The sequence below is a fragment of the Hevea brasiliensis genome, chromosome 12, assembly GCF_030052815.1.
Source record: "Hevea brasiliensis isolate MT/VB/25A 57/8 chromosome 12, ASM3005281v1, whole genome shotgun sequence".
NCBI classification, from domain to species: domain Eukaryota; kingdom Viridiplantae; phylum Streptophyta; class Magnoliopsida; order Malpighiales; family Euphorbiaceae; genus Hevea; species Hevea brasiliensis.
Window position 1 is genome coordinate 56,651,236 of NC_079504.1, and position 22,806 is coordinate 56,674,041.

The following is a 22,806-nucleotide window of genomic DNA, read 5'->3' on the forward strand; positions in this document are numbered from 1 at the left end:
TGATAGAAGAGATTCTAGAGAGCAACATAAATGATGAAAAATATACTGTATAGAAAATTCATATGAACCCAGTAAAATTCTTGAATATAGAAAATGTGCTCCAATTATTTTTATTTAAATACATTATTTCTTGTCATATTATTGCACCACTAAGCAGCAATGCTTAGCGCGATATATTTGTTTCCTCGCTTAGGTACTGAAGTTAAAGCCCAGCAAATACTAAACAGAGATTTTAGAGTTTGATCTGCAGAGTGTTCAAAGTTGTCATCTCCTCAGCAATGCATGTAGATAGGGCCCATATAGATCATATTATGTAATTTGTACATTATAATTAGTTATTATTTGTAATGTAAACTATGAATTGTATGTTGAAATATAGATTATAAAACTGTAATTAATTTGTAGATCACGTAAATTATGAAATTATGTAATTATTTTGGAAATTATGTAAATTAAGGAAATTTAAAAATTTTGTTTATGTAATTTGAGAATGTTTACATATGAATTGAGTATGAATAGATTTGTACAAATGAGTATGTGAATTACAAGAATTGAATGTGAGATGAATATGATGAGCATGATGAAGGAACGGAAGCGTGAAAAACACAAGATTATACCATTGAATTCAAAAATTTTCACCTAGGGTCACATGCACCATGCAAGATTTATTTTTATCTATTTGATTTCAATGATAAACAACATATTAAAACTCTTTTAATATGTTTTTGGATCTGTATTTGCCATTTAAGATTTTTAAAATTAATCAGATTAATTTTAGAACCCTAGATTAAATCAAGAATGATTACACTAACCTCTTGATGTGCTGCAGCGTGTCTGCGCCTTTCAGATTCATCTTCAGGACACCAGATGTTGTCCCTCTAGCTTGTCCACACCAAGAACACCTATGGCAGCCCTTGAACAGCTTCTAAAGCCTTTTCTATTAATTAGAAATTCAAGTTCTGCCTTTTAAGATATTAGAGATGTAAACAGGACACTAGAAACAATTTCTAGTGTTCTTAATTCAAGAGATTGATGGCTAATCTCTTTGAATTGATGAGAGATGAAGAGAAATAGCTGGAGAGGCTCAAAGTGGCGTGACAATTGAGAGGATATGCTGCTGGTTATGTTTTCTTTTCATAACCACACTTAAATAGCTAGGTTAACACATTAAACCCTAGCCACATGTCACCTTTTGATTAGCTCTAGGTTTAAGTGACCCAATCACATTGTGCCAAGTGTCAAACCTATATTTAATCTTGATTTTAATCATCTTACATGATTAAAAATATTTGGCAAGCTTATGTGTTATGCCATGTGTCACCATCTCATGGTGCCACATGTCACACTGTGAAATGACCAAAATGCCCTTGTGTCTTAATTTTGAGTTCTTAACCCAAAATAATTATTTTCTTCTTCTAATTAATTTATATCAAATATAAATTAATTAATTAATCTCTATTAATTAATTTCTCATCAATTAAATTCATAATTAAACACTTTAAATATAAATTTAATTTATACTACACATCCAATAATCTAGATTTGGTTTCTAGCCATGCTAGGACTTTGCAATTTAATTGCACACCAAATATAATTAATTAATCAATTAAACTATTTTATTAATTAATTAAATCATATTTAAATAGGTGATTACTTGTGTATGTGTGTGACTTACAAGGCTCATCACTAATTGGCAATGAGACATGAGATCAACTCTTAATATCATCGAACTCTTTCTTACCATAAATGATTTCTCTAAATCATTTTATGAACCTCATAGACCATGGTTAACACCTAGCATAGCATGCCATGGCCACCCAATTAGTAATAAGATTTACCTTAAATGAACCTATAATCATATGTTACCATGCACTAGAATCTCTCTGCTACAAAATCCCAACTCAAGTCGAGTCATGGTTTATGTCAAACTCCATTTGCTATGAATATTATGTTCTCTTTTAATTCCAGTTCTTGATTAAAAGATTTTTCTCATCGTAAACTCTTTTCTCAATAAATCTATCTGTCCCTGCCAGAACTTGAAACATCAAGAGCAATGAAATGAACATAGGATTTTAACTATATTTACTTAGAGGAAGTGATTCCATCTTGATCAACACGTACCTCCATATATATCTAGCAGGAGCCAACACATGCCCATATACCCATACATAGTACAAGTATGAAAGCAGATCAAACTCAAACTACCTATATACAAGATAACTGCTATCTCAGTCTAAAGATTATATGCATCGATATGATTTATGACAAAACATTGACAAGAGTAAACTCCATGTGCTTGTCATAAGTGTCACTGGTTCGGCCTACTTATCATTTATAAGTGCCTATCATGTTTGTTATATGGCATGACACTCACCATTCCATCTTATTTATATCTCATATAAATAACTTGGGAACAAACATGAATACAATCTTTCTGGATAAGTCATGTCCTTATTATGAAGTATCCTCGATTGTGAACCTATTTATGATACTTTGTGCTAGAAATATTGTCACTCATATTCTTAACAACTTAAGAATAATATTTCTAACAAAATATCAATGGACCTTTTCTATTACACATAAATATATTATGTAAACGGAAAAGTGGAAATGCCTTTTATTATTAAAATATGTACAAGATACATACTAAATGATATGCTCTAGGGCATACTACTAACAATCTCCCACTAGCACTAGAGCCATTCATTACAATACCTTAGACCTATCTTCTCAAGATGTCGGTCTAACTGAACTTGTGACAAAAGCTTAGTGAATGGATCAGCTGAATTTTTTAGCTGATGTTATTTTTCTGCATGGCTATATCACCTTGCCCAACTATATCTCTGATAATGTAGTAGTGCCTTTCTATGTGTTTGGATTTTGGTGAGACCTTGGTTCCTTAGCCTGTATGACTGCTCCATTGTTGTCACAGTGTAATGGAACTGTTGACTCAATGGAAGGAACTACTGTAAGTTCTGTCACGAACTTCTTTATCCAAACAGCTTCCTTTGCAAAGATCTCGATGCAAAGAATATACTCACCTCGAGAGTGGAATCTGCAATGCGTGCTCGCTTGGAACTCTTCCAACCGATCGCACCTCCATTACAAATGAACACATATCCGAGGTAGACTTTCTATCATCGATATCCGATTGGAAATCGAATCAAGATAACCATCCAATTGCAAGTCTCCACCTCCATAGCTCAAGTATACATCCTTAGTTCGTCTCAAGTACTTATGGATATTCTTGAGCCTATCCAAAGGTTCCAAACCCGATTGGATTGATACCGCTAGTCAAACTAACAAGATATGCGATATCCGCCTAGTACACAACATTGCATACATTAAACTTCCAATAGCCAAGCATATGGAATCCTCGCCATCTTATCTCTTTCTTCAGTGTCTTTGGAGACATCTCTTTAGAAAGGTGGATACCATGTCTCACTGGTAACAATCCTCTCTTGGAATCAAGCATGTTAAACCTCTTTAACACCTTTTCCAAGTATAGACTTTGGGATAAACCAATTATTCTTTTCGCTCTATCTCTATAGATGCGAATCCCAAGAATATAGGTTGCCTCCCTAAATCTTTCATGGAGAATGTATTTGACAACCATACCTTTATAGTCGCAACATACCGTATCATTACCCATCAACAGATGTCATCCACATATAAGACAAGGAAAGTGATAGCATCACACTAACCTTCTTATATACACATGGCTCATCCTCATTTTTGATAAAACCAAAAGATTTAATGGCTTCATCAAAACGGATGTTCCAACTCCTCAAGCTTGTTTCAACCCATAAATGGATCGCTTTAGCTTGCATACCTTGGAACCATCTTGGGATTCAAATCCCTTAGGTTGTTCCATGAAAATGTTTTCTTCAATGTATCCATTGAGAAAAGTCGCTTTGACATCCATCCGCCAAATCTCATAATCATAGTATGCACTATTGCTAATAAAATCCTAATTGATTTAAGCATGGCAACAAAGCAGAAAGTCTCCTCATAGTCTATTCCTTGCCTTTGGCGAAAACCTTTCGCTACTAGCCTTGCCTTATAGGTCTCTACCTTTCCATCGTAACCAATTTTCTTCTTGAAAACCCATTTGTTCCCTATAGGTACAATACCTTCAGGTGGGTCAACAAGATCCCAAACTTGATTCTTATACATGGAATCAATCTCGGATTTCATAGCATCAATCCATTTTGAAGATTCTATATCTGATATAGCTTCTTCATAGGTAAGTGGATCATCTCCATGATCTACTTCTTCATGAGTAGACAACTCTTGTTCTTCTTCATGAAGAAAACCATATCTCACCGTGGGTGAGATACCCTGGTTGTTCTACGAGGAACAGCTTTAGATGTTTCATCAATGGGTATAGGTTGACTAGATGGATCTATATCCATCTTATCTGTTGGTTGGTCAGAATTCTCCAATTCTAACTCTATTTGCCTTCCTTTGCCTCCTTCTTGAACAAACTGTTGTTCAAGAAATGTGGCATCTCTACTTATCACAACCTTTTGTGAAGTAGGCAAATAAAAATAATATCCAAAATTATCTTTTGGATATCCAACAAATCGACCTCTTTCTGATCTGGTCTCCAATTTATCAGTGTTCAGCTTTTTGATATAAGCTGGACAACCCCAAATCTTAACATGCTTAAGACTTGGTTTTCTTCCATGCCAAATCTCATAAGGTGTGGAAGAAACTGATTTTGATGGAATCCTATTCAGAATATATAAAGCTGATTCTAATGCAAATCCCCAAAAGGAGATTGGCATATCAGTATAGCTCATCATACTACGTACCATATCCAATAGGGTACGATTTCTCCTTTCAGATACACCATTCACCGTATGCGTTCTGGAGGAGTCACCGAGAAACAATGCCATGCTCTCTCAAGTATTCATCAAATTCAAGACTCAAATATTCACCTCCACGATCCGATCAAGAGCTTTAATACTTTTTCCGTTTGATTTTCTACTTTATATTTTAATTCCTTAAACTTTTGATTGTATTCATGTTTGTATTTAATAAAATACAAATACCCAAACCTTGATTTATCATCAGTAAAGGTAATAAAATAATGAAAGCCCCCTCTAGCCATTTCTTTAAATGGACCACATACATCACTATGTATTAGTTCCAAAATATTTTCAGCTCTTAGCCCTTGTCCAACAAAGGGTAATCTAGTCATTTTTGCCTTGAAGGCAAGATTCACAAGTTGGAGTAGGCTCAGAGCCCAATGAGGATAAAATCCCCATTTTCTCTAATTTTGTAATCCTATCTTCTGCAACATGACATAACCTTAAGTGCCAAATATATTTTGAACTTGAGTTGGTTTTCACCATGGCATTGCATTCATATAGATTGCTTTACACTGGCCAGTGGAAACACTTTTTATCGCAATGGAAACACTTTCTGGGCGTGGAAACACTTTCCTTTGCCTCCATCAGCTTTAGTCTTCCTTTTCTGTTTAGCTATTTTCTTGGAAGGACCAGGAATATGAGGTTTCTTTTTCCTATTGCCCTTCTTCTTGTTGGACTTTCCAGCAGAAGAAGATGCAACCAAAGCTACCTCTTTTCCTTTATTGCCTGGCATATTCTTTTGGGCAATAACCAGCATGTTGAGTAAACCAGCTAAGGTGCATTCCTGTCTAGTCATATGGAAATTTGTCACAAAATTCCCAAAAGACTCGTGAAGGGATCAAGGTTCAAATCCGTTTGTAGTTGGAAATCCATGTTGAAGTCAAGATGTTCCAACTGCTCAATCAGCCGAATCATCTTGTGGACATGATCCCCAACATTCTGTCCCTCAGACATCCTCATGCGGAATAGCTGCCTAGATATCTCATACCTAGCATTTCTGCTGTGCTCACCATACAACTCTTGTAGGTGAAGGAGGATCTCTCTTGCACTCTGCATGTTTCCATGTCGCTTCAGAACTCATTACTCATGGAAGCAAGCATGTAACACTTAGCTCTCATATTATGCTCCTTCCACTTGTCCAAAGTTTCATGTTCCTCTTGTGGCCTCCGGAGGTAAGGGACCAGAACATTTAAATCTAGAACATATCCTATATGTTCAAGGTTCAGACAAGTTTCAAATTTCTTAGCTAACTCGATGATTAGGTCCCGTCAACCTATTGTGATCAAGTATGCTTGCAAGGATATTGGATGGTGATGGTTGTTTTGTGCTCATTTTTATCGTAAAATTAATCGCAGAAAATAACCTGATTAATTAGTAAATGTATCATGTAATTAACCAAAATGATTATGGTCTTTTAATCAAATTGGTCCTCCCACTAACTTAGCGAATCCTACACTTCCAAAGTAGAAAACGGAAATCCTAGTTGGATGGATTTCTAGTGAGTGATTGAATTCTTATAATTCTATTGATCATCCTCAGGTACATCCATTATTGGAATTACAATAAACTATAAGTGAGCAACTCCTTGCCCATCACATCTCATGTGAGGTTCAATCCTTTACCTAGCCCCTAATGCTCAAAATCTCAGGTACATCCATTATTGACTTATCTTGCATTAGTTAAGTTAATCCCATTGAACCAGTAATTATGTAAATAATTTTAATGTCCTCAGGTACATCCAATATTGGCCACTAAACCATTTACATATTTACAACATCTCATGCTTAACAATTATTCTTAAGAAAATCTCTTAAATTAATTGCATCTCATGCAACTATTTAAAATTTCTTAAAATAATTGCCCCAATGGAGGGCTTATGTTATAATTACTTTAATTATAGCATTTCCAACTTAATCATTTGTTTGGAAGATTTTATAGCCATCCTAATTACTATTAAGGTCTCACTTTGCACATTATCCATTTAGCATGCATATATCATATAATTGCATACATTCCCATACATCTCATGCATTCATGGATAAGCAGTGAATATGGTATGATCATGGACTTTCTAAGGGATTCAATTCTGAGCCACCAAGAATTGAATCAGGGCATTCCTAGGTGCATTTCATTCATTCATTTTACAAGAGTTGCTGAAGGAGTACATAATCAACACTTGATATTGAATTCCTCCCACTGGTCCCACCAATGCTCTTGACCTCCTTGAACTTCTTGCAATCCAATATTACATAGTAATCCTTGGCATACCAAGGCGAATTTACAAGAACTTAAATAAATGAAATTATAACCCAAAAATTATTACAAACTTAATAATACATGCCCAAAATAAATTAAAATAAATTAATTAATTTACAATCCCAAAGAAACATAAAAGAAATAAATCCAATCACATTGGTCTTTTATAGTCCATGATCATCCATCATGCATATCACTATTTAACAATTAAATAAAACATACATACTTAAATTAAATTGAATATCTCATATTCAACTTAAAAATCCAGATTTGAATATGATTCAAATAAATTTAAAAATTCAGATTTGAATCTCATTCAAACAAATTTAAAAATTCAGATTTGAATCACATTCAAACAACTTCAAAAATTCAGATTTGAATTACATTCAAACATTTTTTTAAAAATCAGATTTGAATCACATTCAAATATTTCTTAAAAAATCAGATCTGAATTTGATTGAATCAATTTTAAAAAATCAGATTTAAATATGATTCAAACAACTTTAAAAATTCAGATTTGAATCACATTCAAACAACTTTTAAAATTCAGATTTGAATCACATTCAAACAATTTTTAAAATTCTGATTTGAATCATAATTTAATTGTGTGATTAAAACAACTAATTAAACACTTTAATTAGTCAAAGAATAGGCCTTAGATCATACAACAATTGCAGAATTAAAAGCCAAACCTTGAACCACCCAAGGAACCATTGTTGCCGCCACCAATGGTGGCTTCACCATGTGTGCCGCCACATCTCATGATCCAACCAGCAATGAATCTCTTGATCTCATGATCAAACACACAATTAAATTATATAATCAACAATCTAAATGGCAAATATAGTGGCTCTGATACCAATTGAAGGAACGGCGAAAAACACAAGATTATACCATTGAATTCAAAAATTTTCACCTAGGGTCACATGCACCATGCAAGATTTATTTTTATCTATTTGATTTCAATGATAAAAAACATATTAAAACTCTTTTAATATGTTTTTGGATCTGTATTTGCCATTTAAGATTTTTAAAATTAATCAGATTAATTTTAGAACCCTAGATTAAATCAAGAACGATTACACTAACCTCTTGATGTGTCAGTAGCGTGTCTCGCGCTTTGAGATTCGTCTTCAGGACACCAGATGTTGTCCCTCTAGCTTGTCCACACCAAGAACACCTATGGCAGCCCTTGAAAAGCTTCTAAAGCCTTTTCTATTAATTAGAAATTCAAGTTCTGCCTTTTAAGATATTAGAGATGTAAACAGGACACTAGAAACAATTTCTAGTGTTCTTAATTCAAGAGATTGATGGCTAATCTCTTTGAATTGATGAGAGATTAAGAGAAATAGCTGGAGAGGCTCAAAGTGGCGTGACAATTGAGAGGAGAGGCTGCTGGTTATGTTTTCTTTTCATAACCACACTTAAATAGCTAGGTTAACACATTAAACCCTAGCCACATGTCACCTTTTGATTAGCTCTTGGTTTAAGTGACCCAATCACATTGTGCCAAGTGTCAAACCTATATTTAATCTTGATTTTAATCATCTTACATGATTAAAAAACATTTGGCAAGCTTATGTGTTATGCCATGTGTCACCATCTCATGGTGCCACGTGTCACACTGTGAAATGACCAAAATGCCTCGTGTCTTAAATTTGAGTTCTTAACAAAAAATAATTATATTCTTCTTCTAATAAATTTATATGAAAAATAAATTAATTAATTAATCTCTATTAATTAATTTCTCATCAATTAAATTTATATTTAAACACTTTAAATATAAATTTAATTTATACTACACATCCAATAATCTAGATTTGGTTTCAAGTCATGCTAGGGACTTTGCAATTTAATTGCAAACCAAATCTATTTAATTAATCATTTAAACTCTTTAATTAATTAATTAAATCATATTTAAATAGGTGATAACTTGTGTATGTGTGTGACTTACTAGGCTCATCACTAATTGGCAATGAGACATGATATCAACTCTTAATATTATCAGAACTCTTTCTTACCATAAATGATTTCTCTAAATCATTTTATGAACCTCATAGACCATGGTTAACACCTAGCATAGCATGCCATGGCCACCCAATTAGTAATAAGATTTACCTTAAATGAACCTATAATCATATGTTACCATGCACTAGAATCTCTCATACAAAATCCCAACTCAAGCCGGAGTCATGGTTTATGTCAAACTCCATTTGCTATGAATATTATGTTCTCTTTTAATTCCAGTTCTTGATTAAAAGATTTTTCTCATCGTAAACTCTTTCTCAATAAATCTATCTGTCTCCGCCAGTAACTTGAAACATCAAGAACAATTAAATGAACATAGGATTTTAACTCTATTTACTTAGAGGAACAGATTCCATCTTGATCAACACCTACCTCCATATATAACTAGCAGGAGCCAACACATGCCCATATACCCATACATAGTACAAGTATGAAAACAGTATCAATCTGAAACTACCTATTTACAAGATATCTGTGCTATCTCGTGTCTAAAGATTATATGCACATATGATTTATGACAAAATATTGACAAGAGTAAACTCCATGTGCTTGTCATAAGTGTCACTGGTTCGGCCTACTTATCATTTATAAGTGCCTATCATGTTTGTTATATGGCATGAGACTCACCATTCCATCTTATTTATATCTCATATAAATAACTTGGGAACAAACATGAATACAATCTTTCTGGATAAGTCATGTCCTTATTTTGAAGTATCCTCGATTGTGAACCTATTTATGATACTTTGTGCTAGAAATATTGTCACTCATATTCTTAACAACTTAAGAATAATATTTCTAACAAAATATCAATGGACCTTTTCTATTACACATAAATATATTATGTAAACGGAAAAGTGGAAATGCCTTTTATTATTAAAATATGTACAAGATACATACTAAATGATATGCTCTAGGGCATACTACTAACACATGAATGATATTTTTATTGTAAAATATTATTGAAAATTTCAAGTAGGTGAATAGTAAAATACGTCAACTGATAATAAAATAGGAAAAACTCCGCTGGTTTCTCCGTAGAAAAATAATTGATATTAAAATATAACGAGATCAAATTATTAAAGGAATAAAGTAAGATAAGATAGGGTCCTCTGGCACCGAATGTAGCACACTTCGCTCTGCTTCACTGTACTCGGGTGAGGGGTGTTACAGTCTGGACCGACATCGGTCACGGAAAGAGTAAAATGTACCAGGCTATGCAAATAGGGGTGTTACATGTGGTGCCTCCAAAACACTTTCACTAGTGCAATCTGCTTATTCCTCAACTCTTTCATTTCCCGAGCTAGGATCCATATGGGTTCTTCTTCATATGTCAAATCCAGTTGTACTTCAATTTCTTCCATAGAGATGACATGTCAAGGATCTGAGCGGTTGTAACGCCCTCACTTTATGTAGTCTGTACCTTTTGCTGCTCCGGTGACCTAATGTCAGTCTGGGCAAGTCAGGATGTTTGAAACTACACTCCGATGATAGTAAACAGGCATAAAATGATGAAATAAAAAAAAAAGAAAATACAAAAAAAATTAAGAAAAAATAAAAGAGAGGAAATGAAACTAGGTTAAACGAGCCAAAAACTGTAGCGATGGGTGACTGCACTGGGAAGTTGTAGTGAGGACCGTTGACTAGCCTTGCACCCCGAGGAATCCTGGAAAATATTTTTAAGACTTAAATAAATATTTATTCAGGTATAATTGACTTAGAAAATATTAAAGAAAATTTAATTAATTAATACAAAGAAAAATGAAAAATTGAGAAACCGACAAAAATCAGTGTTACCGAAAAATAGGGAATACAAACCGAATAGGAGTGTTTTGGTCAATTGACACCCCGAGTTGCCTTTTAACTTAAATGTCCATTAAAAATAAGTGGTATTATACTTTGAAAATGTCATGAAAATTTAAAATTGTGGTACATAATATAAATAATGAAAGAAATGGGATATAAATTGAATAATTAAAACTTTAACATATAATATTGATTAATCAAACTTAAGTGGAGCACTAAGGGATATTTAAACATATTAAGGGACCTATATAAGGCTTAGTGGATAGCATATCCCACTTCAGCCACTTCTTCTTCTTCATTTCATCTTCAAGCCAAATCCAATCCTCCCAAAAGCTTCATAGCCGGCTAAGCTTGAAGCTCCATGCCTCCATGATCAAGCAACCTTTTCTTCTAGTCTTCTTCATTAAAGTTGGTCCATACACCTTAGGCAGCATATTGGGAACAAAAAGGGAAGAATTTGAAGAAGATTTAACAAGCTTCAAAAAGAGGTAAGTGCCATTTTCCTTTCCTTGCTTCATTAAAGCTTGTATGGAGGTTGAGAAATGTTAATGGTAAAGAAATTTGAAGGATTTGAGGAGTTAATGATGTGTACTATTTTTGGCAGCCATGGATATTGAAGGAGCTTGATTTCTTTTTACATGTAATTGGTGGGAAATGAAGTTAATTAGGTTATGATGTTATGTGTAAATGGGGAATTGATGTTTAAAGTTAGAATTTTGAAGTAGATTTTGAAGGATTGTGCAATGTTGAATTTGCCAGCTTGTTAACTTCTTGAAGAATGCTGGAATTTATGAAGTTGTTTGATGCATTGTGGTCTTAAAGATTGCTAAATGTGTATGTAAATTAGTGGTGAAGTTATATGTTATGGTAGTGGTGAAGTTATATGTTATGGTTAGGAGTGATTATGTGTATATATTATTAGAATTGGATTTGGTGAATTGGAATTATAATTGGCGTATTGTCAATTGGTTATATACTACCCAAACTAACTATAATGTGAAGTTAAGAATGGATTTGGTACCATACCAAATCAGAATTAGTATGAGAAGTTTAAATTTGGCAAGTTGAATGTATATGTGATTGGTGTTTGAGGAAAGTGTAAAGAGCAGTATACAATTTAGCTTATAACTCTAAATGTGTGATCCAAATTGGTATGAGACCAATTACTTTCAAACTCAATTTTCCTAAGTTTTCCCACCTCAAAACCTTAGTTTACCTTCACTAAAATTCATCCCCACATCACAAAGAAGCTCTAGGCAGCCACAAGAAGTAGAAATTTCAAAGTTTTAACAAGCCCAAGAAAGTGATCAAAGATGTTAGTGCACTAAACAAGTTTCTTTTCTTCTTTAATTAGTATAAGCATGCAAAACTAAGTGTAAATTTCATGAAATTAAAAGAAAACCTTGAGTATATGGAAACTTGAATTTCGGCAGCCTTAGGAAGTGAATGGAATTCATGGTCTTGATAGTTTGATCTGGTTAGTGAAGTTGATTAATGAAGTTTAAAGTAGTAGAAATTGATTTGCATGGATGAATGCATGAGATTAAAACTTTGAAATGAGGGTTTCTGATCATGAATTGGAGATTTTTTCTTATGCTTAAAATTGACCTAATTGAGATGAATTATTGCTTATAGAAGTGCCATGAATGCCATGTGTAGTTTGGGAGTTGGAGGAAATTGAAAATTGGGAGTGCTTTCTTATGCAGGTTGTGGGACTCAATGAGTCTAGTTTGGTTTTTGACTTATAACTAAAATTGTATGGCTCCAATTGGTATGAGGCTAATTGGAGGTGAAACTAGACTTAAAACACTCCGTTTTTCATGAAGAAACCATGCCCAAATTCTATCAAAAACTTGACCAAATTACTATTCCAATCCGGCTGACCATACAATGAACCCAGAAAAATGACCAAATGAATACTATACATTCATTTAGCCATAACTCCCTCTAGACAGGTCCAAATGACCTCAATTTTATACCATTGGAATGCTTAGACATAGGACTACAACTTTCATGAAGAATATAGAGCTCAGAAATGCCTCTAACCAAACTAAATTGCTGGCCCAATTTGGGACACAAAACTATCCAGAACTATATTGCCCAAAAATTTCTGGACATAGGCTTACCAGACCAGTTTTGGCAAAAAGGCTATAACTTGGTCTACAAAAATCCAAATGTAATGAAACCAGTGGAAAAATTTCCACAAGACATAGATCTACAATATTGGTATTTTGACCAAAACTCAGAAACCAAGGGAACTAGGTCAATTGGCTAGGTAAACTTAGCATACAAATTCTGGAAATTGACTAAGTGACCACTTGACCCCAGAACAGTCTTTTAGTCATATCTCCCACTAGGAAACTCCAATTGGGATGAACCATACCTTTCCAAAAACCTAAGAAATAGGGCTCCAACTTTGTTTCAGACACTGTCCTCAAATTATAAATATAAGAACCTTAAAAGTTAACTTAAATCCACTGACCTGAACTAGAATCCTATTGGCTCAGGGTATAGAAGTCCAGGTCGTTAATTGGCCATAAATAATTCCACAAAACTTGAAAAATTGTGATTCAAAATTCTGAGTGACCATAAGATATTGGGCAATAATTTCTATGAAAAACATTAGGCTTAAAAGTGGCTGCAAGATATTCAATTAATTAGGTAAATTCTAAATCCAAAAGATGCCTAGTTAAAGAAACAGAATTAGGAAATGAACCAGTTGTGATTGTTTGACCATAACTTGAGTTCTAAAAACCCAAGTGACATAATTTAAAAGGAAAACAAAGACAAGACATAGAGGAACAACTTCCATGAAGATAGTGTGGCTAAACGGTGGCCACAAATTGATCAAATTAATAATTAAAGTTAAGACACTGAAACTGAACCTAATGAAAGGTTCGTGAAACAATTTATTTTATGGTAGGGACTTAACCTTCATAAATTGTCTAATGTATAAACTACATGAAAGTGCAAGTGGGACCTACTTTCCCATTACATAATGATACATGGCATGAAATAATAAATTCAAAAATTAAGTAATAATGTTTTAAATTGTCCAAAGTATACCTAGACATATATATATAGTTTGGATACCACTTAAGGACTACCGATTGTAGTACTGCTCACATGAATGATCAATGACAGATAATATATGTCTGAGATGATTATTCTACTAGCTTTATGCCTGCCCGTTGGCCATAGTGCCTATTATCATTTCTAGCTTTATGCCTGCCTGCTGGCATTGTGCCTGACATGATCGACGTATACTGGATAGACATATGGCTGTCTAACTAGTATACTCCATAGTCTCCAGCCTTTATATTATGTTATAAGTTACTTGGGTACTGATATGAATTTAATTAGACAGAAATTCATAGGAATAAATATAAAAGATCCCGATAAGTGTAATCATTTCCAAAAATAAATAAATATGTAAAAGACTCAAATTTTATGAAATCATACATAGACTAGATATTTTAGTGTAACACCCTCACTTTAGCCTGACAGTACATTCTATTGTTCTGGTGACCAAGGTCTGTCCAGATAGCTAGAATGTCTGGAATTGTATTTAGACTAGAGTGAGGAGTCATAAATAATTCAAATAAGTATAAGAAAAATATAGGAAAAATTTTAGAAATAAAATACAACCAAGTTAAATGAGCCGGTGCCCTAGGGATGGATAACCTAATGGGAAGTTACTGTTTTCACAGCTAGAAGCCCTAAACCCAGGGAAAAATTAGTGAATTAATTTTTGAGACTCCAAAGAAGAGTCATTGAGGTTTCGATAGCATTAGAATGCCAAGAAAATGCTTCTGGAATTTTATCAATTGGTACAGACGATTTTGGCTCAATAAGCCAAACAGAGGGCATTTTGGTCATTTCGTCTTCAGAGATGATTTTTGATCGACTTGTCCAATTAAGTAAATAATTATTATGACATAAAATATGAATAAATATTGCTAAAAATTAAACTGAAAATGAGTAGTAAAGAAAAGAAAATAAATAAAGGTAAATTTGATTTATCAAATAAGCATGATGTCATTATTATGCCCTCCACCAATCAAAACTTAACAACCACTCTTAAAGCAATTAAAAAGGAAAAAAAGGAGTTAAAATGAAGAACCATTTTCTAGTTCATCTTCTTCAACTGTCGATCTCCCTCTCTTCTTCTCTCTCACCATTTTGTTTAACTTCTCACTAAAAAAATTCCTTGATAATTCACCCTAAAATCCTAAATTTGCTTCATTAAAACTTCTCCCCATATCTTAAATCACTTCTAGGAAGCCATTAGAAGGGAGAAATCTTGAAGATTAGCAAGCTCAAGTGAGAGCTCTAACAAGGTTAGTGTCCTACCACTTCTTATTTTTCCTTTAATTCATGTTATGGGGTTGAATTATGTTGATAAGTGTAAGAAATTTGTAAAGAAAACCCCTTGTATGCTTTACCCAAATATCAGCAGCCATGGTCCTCTTAGGGTTGTGATTATTTTGATATAAATGAGTGTATAGGCTGCCCTTGATGTGAATGTAACACTTAAATCATTAAATTATAAGTTTAGTGCAAGAATTAGCACTTTGGAAATTTAGGGTTAGGGTTTTGAAACTCAAACTTGAGGGCTGATGCAATTGAACTTAAATTAAAGTTGTACTGATCAATTAGTGACCATTTGGCTATAATTTGATGAGGAATTGAAGTGATTTGTGCCAATGGAATTGAGGTTAGATATGCTGCCTTTGGTAACCTGCAGGGCTGGATGTGAGTCTAGAAGGTTTGGGCAATCATAGCTTGAGTTGTGTAGGTTTAATTGGTGCAGGGCCAATTGGACATTAAATTAGATACATAATGACACAACTTTGATGAAGAAACCTGCTCAGAAAACCACAATAGACTGACCTAAAAATTGACCAAATCCGGGTAACACACATCCTACCTAGGCAAAATGACTAAATGAACAGTATTAATTCATTTATTCATAACTCATTGTAGAAAGGTCAAATTTACCTAAAATTTATATCAATGAAAAGCTTAGACAATTTAGAACAACTTTCATGTAGAACACAAACTCAAATTCTAGACTTAACCAAATGAAATTGCTAGCCAAAGTAGAGCTACCAAATCTGGCAGAACCCAAAAATTATGGGTAAAAGGTAATCTGGCTAGTTATGGTAAAATGGCCATAACTTGAGCTACAAAACTTAAAATGGAGTGATTCAAAAAGGGAATTAAAGAAGACACATAAAGCAACAACTTTGATTAAGAACATTTGGCAAAATTCTCACTTTAGAATTGACTAATAAAACAGTGAACTCTAGCACTCAAAACTGAAAATTTTGATTTATTTCCTATTGGTTTTAAGTATTGATTGGCAACTAATGCCAACACTTTTGTGAACCAAAATGTGGTAATTTCATGTAATTAGAACCCATGTAACTATTATGTATGAGAAAATTAATATTTTGACTTGAATAGTAAAATGAATAGTAACATTACATGTTAAACACAAATATTCAATTAAGAGCTTTGTAATATGCCCTAGTAGACCTAGTAAGATTGGTTTGGATAGGTTGGCATGCCAATAGGGTTCTGATAGCGGTACTGTGTATGGCTTTACGCTATTCTGTGTTTTATGGCCTATTATGCCATTTTGTGTTTTATGGCCTATTATGCCATTCTGTGTATTATGGCCTATTATGCCATTTTGTGATATTATAGCTTATGGCTATACTGATTATGATGTTATGCTTGGCTTTATGCCTTATTGCTTTTATGGCTTATTAGCCATTCTGTTTGCACACCGGGAGACACATTGTGACCGATGGTGTGACGGCCCGAGGTACTTGGTACCCAGTGCTAGTTTACCCATTTATTTAGTCTGGTCAATTTGTATAGGTTACTCGGGCATGGAAAAGTATTAATAAAATTAAATTAAGTTTAAAGGACATAAATTGATGACATATCAAGTTACGAAACAAGAATGATTCCAATAAAAATAAATGTTCTTAAGGATTAGAAAATTAAGATAAATAAATACATGAGGCTTAAAATCATTATGAGATCGATTAATAACATGCTAGGAAGAGTTAATATCATAAGATTTAATTAGCCTTAAACAAAACAAAAATTTAGAAATTATTTATTATTCTTATAAGCACAATAACTAAGAAATTATTATTTTTATTTGTATGTTATATTTTCTTGTATTATTGGCACCACTAGGCTTTATGCTTAGCGCGTCGCTGTTTGCAACATGTAGGTACTGAAGAATTGGCCAGAGAACCCAGTAGACCATAGACTGGGAGATTAGAAGTTTTAATCTGCATTTGGATCTCGAGTGTCACCTCTCAGCAGTGCATATTTTGGTAGTGTCCAATAGATTGCATTTTATTTTTGATGATTGTAATCAAATTTTGACATTTAATGTAAATTATGTATTTTTGTACATTAGATGTGCATATGATGTAAATTAATACAATTTAAAATTTTCATATTTGAATTGTATATGTATGGAAATAATTTAAATTTTTTTTTATGTATTTATATGAGTGAAACTTATTAATGTTCTGAATGAGAAAATGATTTAGTGAATCTGTACAAAGATAATTGTTTCACACAGGTGGGAAAATCGTCAAATTATTAAGAAATGAGGAGAAACTCCGTCAGTTTCTCCACAAAAAAATAAATAAATAAATAAATGAACAATTGATTAAATTTAATGAAAATTGAATGTGATAATTAAGAAGTAATAAATTGAGATAAGATAAGATAGGGTGCTTTGGCACCGAGTGTGACATGCCTTCCTCGGTTACACTGTAGTCGGGTGAGGGGTGTGACAATTAGAATATTTTGTTACTTTTCTTTTAAAGTATGCACCACTAAGCGAATTGCTTAGCGCATTGGTTTTCCATCGCATAGGTACTGGAGACCAGACCCAGCAGCTGTAGCAGCAGCAACAACCGCAGCCTTAGTGCTCATGCGGAGGCTAATCAGATCTGTCAAAGTCTATTAGTCACCTTAGCAGTATTTATTTTGGTAGGGCCCAGGTACTAGGGTTTTGTATTTTGTTTATTATACATATGTAAATGATTTAATTCATTTTGAGTTATAAATAAATTATAATTATTGTGTATATGGATTTTTAATATGAATGAAAAATATATATATCTTTTTCTTGGTATCATATGAATAATTGTGAATAACATGATATATAAGGAGTGAATGAAAATGAATGGAATATGATTTTGTTAAAAGGTAAATAGTGGACCCACCAGATGCTAATAAAACAGAGAAGGCTCTGTCCGGGTCTCTATAAAAAAAAAATTACCATATGTTTTATATGAAGTTTAAAATTAACAATGGACAGGACATGATAAGGGAGGGTGCTTCAGCACCGAATGTGCACTCCTTGCTCGGCTACACTGTAGACTGGTAAGGGGCACCACATTTATCTTATTTTTTTTTCTTTTTTTTAATTAAAATTACAAATTTTAAAATATTTATAATGCATCAGAATGTGTATGTGCATGTTTGTTTATGTTTGTGTTTGTGTTTATTTGTCTGTATTTGTGTATGTGTTTATCTTTCTATGTTTGTATTTGTATATGTGTTTATATCTATATGTTTATATCTATATATGTCTGTATCTATACGTATTTGTATCTATGTCATTATTTATGTCTATTTATATTTATATCTATATCTATGTCTGTCTATCTACATCTGTATATATCTGTGTTTATCTATGTCTTTGTTTGTATTTGTGTCAGTGTCTATCTGTCTACATCTGTGTATGTCCATTTCTATTTATATTTGTATCTATGTATATATTTATGTCTATCTGTGTATGTCTATTTATGTTTATACTTATGTTTGTTTGTATCCGTTCGTTTTTGTTTTGTACATGCCTTGTCTATGTTTATACATTTCTATGTCAATTTTCTTTTATTTATTTATTTTTTTTATGTTCGTATTTGTGTCCATATTGGTCTTTATGTTTGTCCATCCATGTCCATGTTTGTGCTTGTCCCTATCTGTGCCCATATTTGTTTGCGTATTTTTGTGTCTCTCTATGTTGCATCTATGTTTTTCTGTATGCTTGTGCATATTTATGTTTATCTTTCTATCTATGTCTGTGTCTGTGTTCATCTATTTTTTTTTGTCTGTGTTTGCATTTGATTATTTGTGTCTATGTCTATGTTTATCTGCATATGTGTGTTTCTATGTTTGTTGTAACAATCGGGCTCCAACCACTAGAGGAATTGTCCGCTTTGGCCATAAGCCTCACGGTTTTGTCCCATAGGTGGAATGGAGAACTTCCCAGGAGGTCACCCATCCTAGGATTTCTCTCAAGCGAGCACGCTTAACTCTGGAGTTCTTCCAACTCTCCAGACTATTCCACTAAAAGGCGCCTCTAGTGATTAGTTTCCCCATTTTATATATCATTACTTTTAGAACCCAAGACCATCTCCGTGCTTTGCTTAGGCAAATCCCACATCGGAAAAGCATGGAGATGGTCTTGGGTTCTAAAAGTAATTATATATAAAATGGGGGAACTAATCACTAGAGGCGCCTTTGGTGGAATGGACTGGAGAGTTAGAAGAACTCCAGGGTTAAGTGTGCTCGCTTGAGAGAAATCCTAGGATGGGTGACCTCCTGGGAAGTTCTCCATTCCACCTATGGGACAAAACCGTGAGGCTTATGGCCAAAGCGAACAATTCCTCTAGTGGTTGGAGCCTGATCGTTACAATAAAGGTCACTTAGGCAAATCCCATATCAGCAAAGCACGGAGATGGTCTTGGGTTCTAAAAGTAATGATATATAAAATAGAGGAACTAATCACTAGAGGTGCCTTTTGGTGGAATGGCCTGGAGAGTTGGAAGAACTCCAGGGTTAAACGTGCTTACTTGAGAGAAATCCAAGGATGAATGACCTCCTGGGAAGTTCTCCATTCTACCTATGGGATAAAACTGTGAGGCTTATGGCCAAAGTGGATAATTCCTCTAGTGGTTGGAACTCGATCATTACAATTGGTATCAGAGCCGCTTGCGTGTCCTCTTGGGCGATGGTGGGGCAAACCTCAGCGAGGACGCTGAGTCCTGAAAGGGGGGGAGAAAGGTCCCTTAGGCAAATCCCACATCGGCAAAGCACGGAGATGGTTTTAGGTTCTAAAAGCAATGATATATAAAATGAGGGAACTAATTATGAGAGGTGCCTTTTGGTGGAATGGCCTGGAGAGTTGGAAGAACTCCAGGGTTAAGTGTGCTCGCTTGAGAGAAATCCTAGGATGGGTGACCTCCTAGGAAGTTCTCTCAATCGAGCACACTTAACCCTGGAGTTCTTCCAACTCTCCAGGCCATTCCACCAAAAGGCGCCTCTAGTGATTAGTTCCCCCATTTTATATATCATTGCTTTTAGAACCCAAGACCATCTCCGTGCTTTGCTGATGTGGGATTTGCCTAAAGCTTATTATTGTAATTCTCATCCTAAATGACTAATTACTAACACATCAAAAATTATCTCCATGCAAGGGAATAGCAGTAGAGCATATAATTCTAGCATTAGCATATAAATAAGTAGAGTCGGAATCAAATAGTACACAAGGATAAGAATAGCTGCAAACGACATTTGTTTTGATATAGTTATGATAAGATAAAGTTTTCTTATTGGAAAGGAGTTTGAAAATCCTAACCTGGGATTTAATACTCTAAAGTTAGAATATTGAAAGGTTATAGTTTAGTACAAAAGAAAGTAATGACTACACATCAATGCAAAATAAGCTATAGAATATCAATAGAAAAAAAAATAAAAAAAGAGAAGACTACAAAGGAAAATAATTGCTAAAGTAATAGTAAGAAAAGATTATGATTGTACAAACAAATTAAACGTTACATGAGATTGTTAGAAGTCTTACACAGACTCAAAGGAATGAAGATTATAAGATTATGTAAAAAGGAGAAATACTAAGTTCTCACCCATAGGATAGTACAAGGTCCTAGAAAAAGTGGATCCACTAGTACACAGATTTGCTGACCTCTAAAATTGAAATGAATTTGAAACTAACTTATGACAGAAGCTCATAAAAAACTTGGCACACGAGGTAAGCAATTGATGAGTAAATAGTATTGGTTAAAGTGCTACGAACCATTATTTCGATTATGAAGCTATGTAGAAATGTAAGAAAAATATGAGAAAACAACATGCATGACTATTTGAGGACAGATAGTGGACATAATTTTGAGGAAGAAATTATTTTAAGGGGGGGAGAATTGTAACACCCCTATTTGCATAGCCTGGTAAATTATACTATTCCGGTGATCGGTGTCGGTCTAGACAATTAAGAGAATTAGAACCACGTCTAAGACAACTAGATAAACCCTGAACACAAATAATTATTAATTGTCAATTAGTTAAGTATAAATAAGAAAAACAGAACATAAGAAGTTAAATGAGCCAAGAGTCATAGCAATGGGTGACCGTCTCGGGAAGGACTGCGAGGTCGATTTAAACTCAAAATTTGAACCGTCAAATGTGATGCTGCGGTCCTTAGGACTATTGTGAACACAGTGGAAAAGAGAAAATCACGAAAAAGAAATTTTAAGCAGGTCAAATAATTAAGTCGGGGATCCGGAAGAAATATCGAATTATTTGCAAATCGGATTAGACTGGTGAGGGGCGATTTGGTCAATTCACCCCTAGAGCTGACTCCTGACCTAACTGTCCAATAAAATCAGAGAAAAGAAAATTTCAAAATCGGGAATTAAATTAAAGAACTAATGGAAAAATAAATACAAAAGAAAAAGAATAAAAATGGGACTTATTACATCATGATGATGACATCATATATGATGTCAAAATTAATTTGTAATAAGTCCCATTTTTATTATTTTTCTTTTGCATTTATTTTTCCATCAGTTCTTTAATTTCATTACTGATTTCGAAATTTTTTTTTCTTCGATTTTATTGGACAGTTAGGTCAGGAGTCAGCTCTAGGGGTGAATTGACCAAATCACCCCTCGCTAGTTTGATCTTGTTTGTAAATAATTTGATATTTCTTCTGAATCCCCGACCTAATTATTTGACCTGCTTAAAAATTATTTTTCATGATTTTCTCTTTTTCACTGTGTTCGCAATAGTCTTAAGGATCGCATCATCACATTTTATGGTTCGAAATTTGAGTTTAAATCGGCCTCGCAATCCTTCCCGAGGCGGTCACCCATCGCTGTGACTCTCGGCTCATTTAACTTCTTATGTTTTGTTTTTCTTATTTATACTTAACTAATTGACAATTACTAATTATTTGTGTTCAAGGTTTATCTAATTGTCTTAGATGTGGTTCTAATTCTTTTAATTGTCCAGACTGACACCGATCACTGGAACAATATAATTTACCAGGCTATGCAAATAGGAGTGTTACACACCTCCTTAGCCATCACCCCAGCACCCGAGATAAGGTAAGCCCCACCTCCACCACCTCCACCCCAACTACAACCTCCACCTCAACTGCAACCTCCACAACTAGCACAACTCGACTTCTCCATTGCTTGGACATTTCGCGATTTCACCCACTGAGACTTATGTGCACAGCTTAACAATAGGAGGATTATTTCCACCAAGTACATGAATTTCGGGTTGTTGGAATAACTCAGCCTATGTGAGGAATTTGATGGGTTGTTCGACAGTATTGGGTGGACTAAATTCGCCCAACTCCAATTCCCCGCCTACCATGACACTACTCTGAAGTTTCTTGGGAGCTTCAAGGCCACCCTATGGCCTACTGATAGAAAAGACAGGGGGAGGATCAACGTTCGATTACATAGCATTGATCGAGTGGGGAACATGGACG